We start from the raw sequence: 7905 nt of genomic DNA, 5'->3' as shown, positions 1-7905 counted from the left end.
AACTGGAAAAACGAATTTCCCAATTTTAACTAGGATGTCTTCCACAATACCCCTTGGATGAGTAACCGAACGATTAGCCATGTGGATGGTCATCTTTGTTGCCTTCATTTTCTGAATATTTAGCTTTTGATAAAATGAATATGGCATCAAATTTATGCTAGCCCCAGAATCGGCTAAAGCATAAGTCTTCAAGTTATTTCCAAACTCACATGGAAGAGTGAGGCGTCCTGGATCTCCCATCTTCTTAGGTATGTCTCCCAATACCACTCTTGAACTTTGGTCACTAAGAACAACTTTAGAGTTCTTCTTTAATTGTTGACGAATGTCTATAAGAACTTGTAGGAACTTTGCATATTCTAGAATTCTTGAAAGTGAATCGATAAAAGGGGTATTAATAGGAATACCCTTTATTTGCTGAATAAACTCCAGATGTTCCATTTCCAGTGGACTGAGATGTGCTCGAGACAGAAAAGGCAAAGGCGGTCGGTAAACCGAGACAGATTCTGAATTTTGTTGTTCAGATCGAGGCCACGTCGTGAACAGAGGAGGTTCATGACGTGAATTCGGTAGTTCAGCAACATTCTCATTTTCAAGCTTCGACTTCTTTGACTTTGGTCCAAATGGCTTTGGCTCCACTTCTAGGGCTTCTAAAAACTCAGAGATTGCTTCCTCTTCAGTATCAATCGCCATAACATTGGATTGAGCATTCTTTTCGGGAAATTGTGAGGATAATTTGTTGCTCACCAAGGTAGTTAATTGACTAACTTGGACTTCTAAATTATGGATCGATGCTTGATGATTTCTTAAAGAGGATTGCTGGTCAATCATCATTGTGTGCTGTTCTTTCATCATTTTCATGTGTTCCTTTAGCACTGCATCGGTGTCATCATGCCTTTTCTCGGAAGCTTCCATAAATTTGGTCAAAATGTTTTCCAAGTCTACTTTCTTTTCAGCTGGTGGTTGCTCTTTTTGGTAGATGCCTCGGCCTGTCTGCTTATATTTTTCTTCCTTTTGCCTCTTGTATTCATCATATGGCAGCCACTCTTTCTTTGGTTTTCTCTAGTCCTCATCATACTTATCCCCACTCGAGTAGCAAACTTGAGCCTTTTTGTACCCGTTATCGTCTAAGCTGCAATCCTTGGTCAAGTGTGAACCATTATACCTTTCACATCCAACTCTTACTGCATGAATTGATTGGTCCATTTGGGTCAATCTCCGGTCCATAGTATTGAGCATCGCCATCATAGCAGCCATCTCTTCAGAATGTGCACCCCCATTGTCTTTTACCCCATCTTTTCTTGGGTTGTGATACTCACGAGAGTGTCTTGCGAATTCTTCAACTAACTCCTTGACCTCCCTTGGATTTTTCTTTGTCAATGGCCCTTGAGAATCAAGGAGTTGTCTTGTCATAACATTGACCCCACCATAGAAAATAGACATCTCTTGTTGAACATTTAGATCATGTTGAGGACAATTCCTTAACAGCCCCTTGTAGCGCTCCCAAGCTTCGTATAGTGACTCCTCCGGTTGTTGCTCAAAGTTGGCTATTGCCTTCTTGAGTTTAGCTATCTTGGAAGGTGGGAAAAATTTGAGCCCAAGTAGTGATTGTACCAGGAGAAAGTGCTTTCAACCAGTCTTTTGCAGCTCCTTTGAAAGTGACTGGTAGCATCCTTAGTAAGATGGTATCTCTATTGACATTTGGGTCATTGAAGTAGTCAGCAATGTCGTTGACCTCATCTAGATGCTTAAATGCATCCTCATGATCCTTCCCATAAAATGGTATATCCTTAAGTGCAGTGAGGGTATGTCCTTTCAGCTCGAAAGTGGCAGTGGCATGTATCAGTCGTTGTACTAATTCCGGACCAACATTGTCTAGAATACGCTTCTTGTAAGCTCCCATTGACATTTCTTCATTGTTAGCCATTTCGTTGTTTGGCTCGTCTTCGGGTTCGCTCGTATATAGTCCAAATTCGTTCTCGGATTCGTATTCAGACTCGTTTGGGATCGGTATTTGATCTAAACTTGCGACCTTGATCTTGTCCTTTGTAGATGAGCTTGATTCTCCCGTTTTCTTCCCCGACTTCTTTGAGAACACTGACTTGAGTTCTTGTAAGGGTGTCTTCTTTGGTGTTTGATCTTATTTCACGTTTTTATCTTTATTTTTGTGAAGGGCAGACTCTGAATCTTCAAAAGGTTGCACCAAAGGTGTATTGCACCCTCTGGTCATGTGCTACAAAATAAAAACGTAAAACAGAACTAAAATAGAAAAGCAAACTTAAAAACAAAGAAAACTGGAAAACACTGGATTCACGTCGTGAGCCACTAAAGCTCACGTCGTGAGTTCAGTACTGCAAGAATATAAACGATACTGAAAAATAACTTTTTGCAGGTTTTACCCCACAAAAAAGATCGATTAATTTAAAGCAAAATAAATAAACAATCAAATAAGTCGTTCCCCGGCAACGGCGCCAAAAACTTGATGCGTGCAATTAGCTACACCTAATTTTAATATTTATAACCTAACTACCTTACTAACTAAATTGCACCTAAGCAGTGTACCTAGTCAAAATTATAGAATAGTTGGGTAAGTCGGGTGTCGATCACAGGGAACGGTTTTGACTTATTAATTTATCTACTACTAAATTAACCTAATTACTAACAAAGGAAGGATTTTTATCTAATTTTGCAAGATCATACGAACTTAACTCAAATTCAATCAGTAATTAAAAACACTCTTGTTTAGTTCGAATCCACTTCTTCTTTATGGTTAGCTAACAATTATGGATTATCAAGTTGGTTGTTATTGTATTAGTAATTTAAGTCTAAATTTACTAATATTCAACTAATTCATGTAAAACTATGTATGGTCACACACAATCAAACACAGAATAAGTTGTAGATTATGAATTTACTATGTAAGATTAGGCAAACATAATTATGGTCATAATTTATGTTCTCTAGCACAGTTAAATTTATTTACTTCAATTACTATCTAAGATTTTGGTCGATCCTTGCTCTAGCAATTTAATGTTCACTAAATCACTAGGTTTCAAGTTCATGTAATTTAATAATCACTAAGCTACACAGAACATGAATTTAAGCAACTAAAGAAACAAATATTAACATGCTAGGTGGTACAAATCAAACACAAGCAAATTACCAACTAAGCAAATCCATTATCAATAAACTAAACCATAAGTTAGAAACTTCATATAGCTAAACAAGAGTAACTAGATTCAGCTGCTCATAGCAACTAGCAAACTAAAACACAACATAAAAGAAGTCATCATCAATGTACCAAAAAAATAAAATTTTGATGTACTTTTCTCTCCTTAGGTGATAAAAGCCTCTTCCAGAACTTCTTCTCCTCTCAAAATCGTCTCTAGGTCTGCCTTCTATCAGCCAAAAGGTCCTCAATTCGTAATGGCCAAGAGTTTATATAGTTTTCCCGAAAATCGTTATTCACGTCGTGACAGGAAGCTTCACGTCGTGGTTTGAGAGTTATCCGTATCAGGCAAGGATTCTGGCTTCGCGCGTACTTATCTTCTGGAATATTCATGCCACGTCATGGGCTTATGGTTCACGTCGTGACACCGGTTAAATCCGTGAATTTCTTCAACTTTTTTACTCCAAGTCTCCAATGTTCCAAGTATTGTCAATTCTGGTCCCTTTCTTCGAAAATGCTCTACTTTGACTGCCAATAACAATTTATCCTTATAAGTACCATAATTCCATGCAAATAACCAAAATATCAATAAAAATGTAAATAAATATTGCCTAAAAATATGTATAAATATGGCAATATCATGCCAGAGGTCCATGTTGAACGAGTTTCAATGGAGCATGCCTTGAGGGGGGGGGGAACGAGTTAGTTCCCGATCGATTTTTGGTGAGACGCCAGTTGGAGTCACAAGACTCAGAGAGGAGTAGAAGATGGTGATTTATGGAGGATTACGGTCTGAATTGATAAATCGGCCGATAAAGGAGATGTCACCTTCTGTGACCAGAGTTGTGCTAGTTCCGTTTCCTGTGAGAAGTAGAAGAGATATTGAGACTTTCGGTTTCTGAGCATGGGGGTAAACCCTGTGGGGTAGCATCAGTTGTGATCTTTGACCAGAGTATCTGGGCAGTATGTCTACCGCAAGGTAGTATTATAGTAAGAGAGGAACATAAGTGGTGACTGAGACGATTAAGGACAAGGATATACCCTATATGAGTATAGTAGGGCATGTGTTAGTGGCAGTGTCAGGTAATCAAGAGGAGAATTTTTGGGGCGGTGGCTTCCGTTGTCTGAGTTGTGTATCGACTATGAGAGTGAGGTCTCTTGCTTTTATTATTATTCCCGCGTTGGGAGGATTTCGAGATTTTTGGTGAGAGACGGGATATTTGGAGATTGCTTGGTTCCGTTGGGAAGGCCCTTGAGTGATTGCGTAGTACGTTTCAAGAGTCAAGTGTGACATACCTGGTGAAACAGGCTATGGAATAGATTGTTGGCATGCCAATCGGTGATGGTTCAAACCCTGAGTGGGGGAGATTTGGGTATTCTATTGAGGGGATCAGTGATCCGTTCAAGTGCGGTAGAGAAATGATTATGAATATCTACGGTACAGACACGTGAGGCCATGGTTATTGATGGTCGAGGCGAGGGCAGAGCGAGATAATGCATGTTGTACGTGTTAAGGAAAGGATGAGTGTCTCCACGACAGGTGGCCGTCAGTCGAAGACCGTGTGGTGGCTAGTAAGGATAGTTTCGACGGTTGAGAAATTCTGGTTCAATGTATGGGATTCTGAGCAATAGAGGAGGGAGTTTCGGATGTTCGTCAACGTGTTCTGAGTCGTTGACGATCTTCCGTGTTTCAGTTGAGAGTTGGAATATTCCGAAGTTACGTTTTGTGTGGCATGAAGATTAGTTGTAAATCCTGAAGGAATGCATTGTTGTATCTGTGTATGATGCCGTAAGTAGGAGATCAGTGGTTGAGGCAGGACATCGTGAGGTTCTGTGATGTTGTACCGAGGTATCCAAGTATGATGTTCTAAATTTTGGATTATTTTGAGACTTGAGTTACGAGATGGCGAGTGGTGTATCAGGTGTCTATGGTTCCAGTGGGAGCACTTTCAGCTAATTGACATCAAGCGGGATTATCTGAGACTGCGAATTGCAGCGGGAAAAAGTGTTTGTCCCGACGGTGGTCGTCAGGAGTAGTGATGTTTAGCCTGTGTGGGTGTATGTACCTATCTATGTTGGGCCGCGAAGCATGAGTTAGTCAACGCAGTGAAGTAATGACCTGAGGATGAGATTATGGGGTGATAAGAGAGGGTGTTGTGATACTGCGGGGAGCCGTAGTACTCACAAGTCAGCGAGAGGGTGTTGTGATACTGCGGGGAGTCGTAGTACTCACTAGTCAGCGAGAGGGTGTTGTCATACTGCAGGGAGCCGTAGTACTCACTAGTCATCGAGAGGATGTTGTGATACTGCAGGGAGCCGTAGTACTCACTAGTCAGCGAGAGGGTGTTGTGATACTGCGGGGAGCCGTAGTACTCACTAGTCAGTGAGAGGGTGTTGTGATACTGCGGGGAGTCGTAGTACTCACTAGTCAGCGAGAGGGTGTTGTGATACTGCGGGGAGTCGTAGTACTCACTAGTCAGCGAGAGGGTGTTGTGATACTGCGGGGAGCCGTAGTACTCACTATTCAGCGATAGAGTGTTGTGATACTGCAGGGAGCTGTAGTACTCACTAGACAGCGAGAGAGTGTCGTGGTGCTACGGAGAGCCATGTTATTCGTTAGTCAGAGCGTGACTCAGGAGAGTTCTTAGGCTTAAGTAGCCTTATTGGATTGAGTCTTCGGGTACCCGGTGGTCAGACCAGGAGAGAGACGGTGGTCTCCAAAATGGTCGGGAATCATTATATTTTGAGTTAGGCTGTGGAGACCAAAATCGGAAGGAATCGGAGAAGTGATGTACGCGTGGGTTGCGGGTCATAGGTCGCGAGTTGAGTGTTTCGTTGGCCCGAGTGGTTCCAATTCTGTGGCGGACCAGACTCTCGAGTTGAGTTCGATTCTAGTAGTGTATTGAGTAGGCGGAATGAGATTCCGGATTTAGAGATGAATTTCATTTTGAAGGGGGTATTGTTTTCATCTGGTGTCTAGTGGGTCAATTTGTTGGTATGGGAAAAACGCGAGATGCATGGAACTAATGAGTGGTAGACGACAGAGGTCGAGGGTGAGATGACTTTCGTATTCGCTTGAGGTAAAGCGAACTTCGTGACTTGTGTGTCACACTGGGCCGAGATAGTTATTGTGAGAAGGAAGTTAGTGAGACGTTTTGGGACATGCAATGGGTAACCTTTGTAGGTTCAACTGCTGGGTCGGGAGATAACCTGGTGCTCAGTCTTGAAAGGGATATTGAGAAGGGAGCGGAGGTTTACGTTTTTTTAGATGTTGGAGGACGCTTCTGAACAAGCATGATCTTTTTCCATGTCTGAGGTCAGGGTGTTGAGGGTTCGTTGTTCAGATGGGTTTTGATTGCAGTACAGTGGATGGGTCCCTGGTGTGATGTGATCCTTTCATTCCTTGGTATATGATCTAGATTGTTTATCATGTCTGGGATGAGTGATCGGTAGCCAGTTTTAGGCATGGACTTGTTTTTATCGGTCCCAACTAGAGAATCAGAGGGGCAGTGAGTTATCGGGGTTTGTTATTCGAGGAGTGAATAACGTGGTGATATCTTGAGAGGGCGGTCTGGCTGTGTGACAGGCCACTAGAGTTTCCAAATTCTGGAGAGTCAGAAGGGGTAGCGTAGTGGCAGATGGGTCTGTCCTTTTTCCAGGGAGGAGTTCCTGTTTGGATTTAGGTGTCCAGAGAGGAAGATAGTTGTGTGGTATGAGATCCTTTCGATGGTGATGTTCGGTTATTGGATTAGATCTATATGTTGTTGAGGAGCGATTTCAAGGGCGAAATCTAATTTAAGTGGGGGAGAATTGTAACATCCGGATTTTCAGGGATATTATTGTGTATTTTAATCTTGAGATTGAAGGAGAGACTCGACGAGTTGAGGGTCCAACTCGCCGAGTCGAGTCGATTTGCTCACGTGGATTCAATGAGTGGACTCGACGAGTCAGAGGAGGGACTCGCCGACTAGGTGTTGGGCAGAGAAACCCTAATTTCCCAGGTTTGGGACCTATTTAAAGGCACTTATAGCCTCATTTGCGGCTACCTTCCCCTGAGAGCAAACCCTAATTGCTATTGGAGCTAGAGAGTGAGAGAGAAGCTCATATTGGGGTTCTTGTGCATCATTTGAGGAGGAGGAGGAGGTTATCAAGCAAGGACCTGGAGGTGAGGCTGTTGGATCCAGTGATTTCCTGTCCAGAGGTCCTGAGGAAGGTAAGAAGTCTTTACCTTTCTTCTTATTTTGGATAGATCTCATATCTATGGAGTTTTAGGGCTTTTTGCCATATTTTATTTGGGTTTTTTAGTAGCATGAGTTATCAAGAAGTCTAGACCTCAGATCTGGACCTTGTGAGGTCCTTAGAGTCCAGGTGTCCCAGCTTTATTCATCCATATGAGGTTTTTTTGGGCTTAATCATTCATGAAGGGCATGTAATAGCATTTTAGAGCAATAACATCATGCATGAACGTAAAGATCGAAGCTTTACGTGACTATTGAGCCTTGAGAGGACAGATCTAGTGTTTGGAGTGATAGATCTGGTTTAAATCGCCTGAATGAGCTTTGGTTCTGAATGAACTCGTCGAGTCAATGAGCCGACTCGACGAGTTGATTAGGGTTTGTCCCCTAGAGCTGAATCATGCGATCACTCGGCGAGTTGGGAGTCAACTCGACGAGCTGAGTCAACCTTCACGAGACTAATGTGGAAAACGATGGGACTCGACGAGTCACAAGGGTGCACTC

General features: G+C 42.4%; 1 non-coding gene across 1 annotated transcript; it reads left to right on the top strand.

The window, feature by feature from the left end:
* The first annotated feature begins 1456 nt into the window (after window positions 1-1456).
* Window positions 1457-1563, top strand: LOC145128022 (small nucleolar RNA R71). Its single transcript, XR_013716625.1, has one exon. It is a non-coding gene; the product is annotated as a small nucleolar RNA R71 (small nucleolar RNA).
* Window positions 1564-7905: the final 6342 nt, after the last annotated feature.

Source organism: Lactuca virosa, chromosome 7 (genome assembly GCF_052849685.1).
Source record: "Lactuca virosa cultivar CGN04683 chromosome 7, Lactuca_virosa_CGN04683_v6, whole genome shotgun sequence".
Taxonomy (NCBI): domain Eukaryota; kingdom Viridiplantae; phylum Streptophyta; class Magnoliopsida; order Asterales; family Asteraceae; genus Lactuca; species Lactuca virosa.
This window is presented reverse-complemented; position numbering and strand designations above follow the sequence as displayed.